At 42.9% G+C, this 4,878-nt stretch overlaps 1 non-coding gene across 1 annotated transcript; it reads right to left on the bottom strand.

The window, feature by feature from the left end:
• On the bottom strand, positions 4,212-4,282 carry TRNAG-GCC. The gene has a single exon. It is a non-coding gene; the product is annotated as a tRNA-Gly (tRNA).

The raw sequence follows: 4,878 nt of genomic DNA, 5'->3' as shown, positions 1-4,878 counted from the left end.
AGAGGAAATGCCTGCCATCTATAAAGGCTTGAGCATGAGGTAAGATGGGGGGTCAGTGAGAAATGATATGAGGGCAGAAAACAGATATGGGGATTTTAGGTTACTAAGAAGCTTGTCCTTAACCCTATGAAAAATCATACAGTTGGTTGGTTTTCACCTGGGGGAGAAGGAAATAACATAGTCAGATTTTCAGTTTAAACACAGCATCCTGTCTATGTTGTGGAAAATGGTTTGTAGGCAACACACTGCTGGCAGGAGCAGAGGAAGAGTTGATGGAAAGATGAGCTCAGGCAATTAGATGGGGATGGAGAGGAAAGAGAAAGATGAGAGCTTGAAGAGGCAGGAGGCTTTGGCTGCACCTTATATGGACTCAATCCACTCATAGGATGCACTTTTGTCCATGAAATGATTCATGAATACTAGTAAAATGTCTGTTTTATTTGCAAAGTGCAACAGAGGATCTGCATAAATACTTGCTGTCAGGCTCTGTGTGGTTTCTGAGATCTGTGAGAGGTTTTGACGGCTTCATGAAGGCTCCTGCAGGTGCAGCTTTGACGAGAGATGAGAACCACGGCCAGATGTGCTGAGCGCACAGGACCCACTGAAAGAGGACCCATTTGTTTGTGTAGCACATCTCAACTCACTAACTGGAGTTGTGCCAGATGTAGAGGCTTTGCAGGGAGATAGACCTGAAATCCGGGCTTCCCTGTGGCTTAGACAGTCAAGAATCTGCCTGAAATGCAGGAGACCTGGGCTCAGTCCCTGGATCAGGAAGATTCCCTGGAGGAGGGCATGGCAATTCACTCCAATATTTCTGCTTGAAGAATCTCCTGGACAGAGGAGCCTGGAGGGCTACAGTCCAGAAGGTCACAAAGGGTCAGACACGACTGAAATGACTTAGCACACATGCAGAACTGAAGTTCAGTCCCCATATGGCTACTCACAAGCCAGTGGAGCATACTCAATTTACATCATTTCCATGAACCGGTTTTCTCATCTGTATGGAAGGGAGGAGATGGGTTGGAAAATAAAGAATAAAGAAAAGGATATTAGTCAGAGTTCACCAGAGAAATAGACCAAAAGCAGAGAGAGAGAGAGAGAGAGAGAGAGATTTACTTTGAGGAAATGGCTTATGCTACTGTGGAGACTTGGCAAGTCCAAAATCTAATGCAGTGGGACAGTAGGCTGGAGATTTGGAAGAGCTGGAATTCAATTTCCAAGGCTATTTCTTGGCAGGATTTTTTTTCTTGTTCAGTGGGATCAGACCTTTGGGCTATTCAAACAGTCAACTGATTGGTTGAGGCCCACCCAATTATGGAGAGAGAGCAATCTGCTTTACTCCAATTAAATGTTACTCATCCAGAAAAAGAACCCTTCACAGAAACATCCAGAATAACATGTGACCAAGTATCTGGGCCAATTTGACATATAAAAATAACTTTCTAGATGGAAAAGGAGAAAAAAAGAAGCAAAAGAAAAATTTTTAAGCATGATATTCTCTGTTAAAAGTCCAGGACCTTGTAGTCACTCATCAAATTATAACTTATTTTAGCATTGCTGTTATTATTTTTACAGTCCATCCTTCTTTCACAGACAAAGAGACTGAGATTTTGAGATGTGAAATCCCCCACTCAGATATATGCAGGTTCTTCCTGTCCTCTGTTGAAGTCATTCAATCAGTCATTGGATGTTCTTGATCATTTTTCCATCTGTGGCTCATTCTGAGAAGGGCAGAATACTTAGGTTTTGTGTCTAACTGACTTGATTTCCCATTCAGCAGGCACCAATCAGAACGATCCACTGAGAGGACAATTGAATTCATTTGTAAATAACAGAAACAAAAACTGACCTAATTTACATTGTTGAGTCAGGCTCCAGGGCGTCCAGCTCTGCTTAAAGGGAGCTAAGTTTGCCAATGGGCTTTGTTTCATGTGGACATCATCTAGTCATTTACTGATTCAACAGAACATTATGCACATATACTGTAATGTTATATGCCTAACATAGGGCTTAACTTTGAAGGAACCCAGAAAAGTGGAGAACACAACGAGAGTTGAGTTCTTACATTCACCTCATTATATTCACAGGTATGACCTCATTTTATCCTCATTTTATTTTAAGCTGGGCTCAACTTTGGGAGATATGAGTCTTCCTGGTTTTGTTTGTTTGTTTTCACTGATGAGTAGGTTGTAAAAGGGCAGGCTGCTGCCCTCCTGCCTCATGATTACACGAATGGAAAGTGGAAACATTGGCGTAAGTGTTCAATTGCTGCCCTGGATGAGCAGTGAGGGGTGGGAGATGCAGGTGGGTCAGGGGACCAAGCACCCAGGAAAGTGGTGAGAAGAGGGCAGTGCAGAATTGTATAGATCCATAAAGCCAGGTTCATAAGAACCAGCCCCTTTGGAGGGCCAGAGAGGTCCAGGAACGAGCCTGATTCATCCTGCACATGAGTAGCAAAGGCAGAGCAGAGCATCCACGGACACCGAAGGGACGCACTTCCTCTGGCTAACCCCTTAGCATCCCTCCAGCCAAAGGCAGCTGTACCCTGCCCTGCAGCTGTTCCCTGAAGACATAGGAACAGAGCTCTGGCTGAAGAGTAAGCTCTGAGTCGGAAAAGAAAAAGGCCTTGAGTCCCAGCCCTGCTGTGGGCTCTTAGGTAAGCAACTGGCCCATCCCCTAGAGCAAGGATAAGCATACTGGCTTTGCAAAACTTGCCCAAGGAAATGATGGCATGACTATAGACAATTAATTGCTCAGCCCAGTGCCCAGGACATCCTAGGTTTGGTACCTCCCCACCTCAATCACGGACGGTACTCTTAGGGAGTTCTGGAAATGAAATTTCTGCTTTATTAAGAATTCAGCTATTCTTACCTCTCTCTCTGAAGAAAGCCATCCTCTTTTGATCTGAGGCTGACAAAGAGGCCACACTGAGAAGGACTAATCACAGAACACACACAGTGAGTGCCCTTCTTTAGCCCACACACTGTTGTTGGAGCCATGATGTGACAAGCAGCCAGCCTCACCATGTGGCCCCAAACCTAGAGTACCTGTTGGCAATGGTTGCCCATAGCAACAGCCAGCTGGAGGAGGGGAGCTGTGAGGATGGAAGTCACTTATTGTGTCCGTGTTTGGTTTCCTGCATAAATTCTTTTGTTCTTTATATGTGTACAAGTGAAGAAAGGTGTAGTTGAAAGTGGGGGAAGTCACATGGGGAGCATTGGGGGGGGGCACTTCCTGTTTGTGCTAATTGTAATGAATAACTTCTAAAAAACAAAAATGTCCAACTGGGAAATGCCCATGCCATTTATTTGCGAATATGGATGTTTCGTTTCACCCCAAGTCAGGCTATTCCTTTTCAGAGGATAGTTCTGGGATTCTCTGAGCCTTCAGGAAGGTGAACGTGGACAGAAGCAAAGCTGAAACAAGGATGATAGAAAAGCTCTTTCCCCGTCCTGTGCTGCGCTTAGTCGCTCAGTCCTGCCAGACTCTTTGGACCCCATGGACTGTAGCCCTCCAGGCTCCTCTTTTCCAGCCCAGTAACAATTAAATTATAAATGTTCATTGGCCTAACTATTCAATAGGAATGTATTTTAGTATATGGCATGTGGTAAGAATTCATTGTAATTAGAGGAAAATTCTTAACCACATTTCTAAGCCTATCTTATTGAATAACACAACCCTTTTCCGGGTTTATTATATCCTTGATTACATACTAGAATCTTCTATGCAGTAGGAGTCATTTGACTGCTATACCTTTTTTGTGCCCTACCTTTTATAGCCAGTTTTGTACAGCTACTCTTTAATTTTGTAGCTGTATAACACATTATTGCATATGATAAAATCCTACATTTTGCACTTGCTTTCCAATTTCTCTCCTGCTCTTATTTGTTAATTTTTAAAGATGAAATTCAGAAACACTTTGCCTTTTAAAACCTCTAGAATTTCAATATAAATTGTAAGTCTATAAATTAACCTGTAAAGATTGATGTTTTTCCATCACTTACTACTGTATTATTGTTGCATTGTGGGTCTCAATCACCTGATGCTCTCTTCTCTCTAGTACTCTGAGCAGTATCCATTCCTGGCTGTTGTTGTTATATAGTTGCTAGGTCACATTCAACTCTTTGTGACTCCATGGACTATAGCCTCCAGGCTCCTCTGTCCAAGAATACCAGAGTGGGTTGCCATGTCATGCCTTCCTCCAGGGGATTTTCCCAACTCAGGGATCGAACCTGGATCTCCTGCTTGGCAGGCAGATACTTTACCACTGAGCCACCTGGGAAGTCCATCCATTCCTGTTATCTTTCTCCAAATCAGTGCTCAGTATCTAACCCCATGGCTCCCATTCAGTAAGTGGTCATTACATATGAGACAAGAGCGCTCCAGGAATAAGACTTTTCTGGCAATAGTTCTACTAGAGTCCATATATCTAGAATTGTCTGGCCCCATAATCCATGATCATTTCAAACTGTACGTATTTTTTTTCAGAGTATGTTTACCCTGAGGGAAAAGTATGAACATATCAAAGTTTCAAGAAAATTATCCAGAAGCACCTCCCTCTCCCCGCCCCAGAATATCACACATAGCACCAATAACACACGGCACGTTGCAGCCATAAAAGCTCTTACCATGGCCGCTTTTTGTATTTGTGAGTGGATTAGTTCTGAATCCATAAAAAACTTTTGAATGAAATTTCATAGATACATTATATTTATCTGGACCCAATAGTTCAGAAACTGACATGGGGAATTCTTACTCCAGCACACTAAATTCCAATGATATTTAACAATTTAGATGACCAAGCAAATAGCATTGTGCTAACCAGAACTTACCTGGAAGCTGTATCCATTTTCCTTGGGCCTCAATAGGAAATGCTGA

Source organism: Capra hircus, chromosome 11 (genome assembly GCF_001704415.2).
Source record: "Capra hircus breed San Clemente chromosome 11, ASM170441v1, whole genome shotgun sequence".
NCBI classification, from domain to species: domain Eukaryota; kingdom Metazoa; phylum Chordata; class Mammalia; order Artiodactyla; family Bovidae; genus Capra; species Capra hircus.
This window is presented reverse-complemented; position numbering and strand designations above follow the sequence as displayed.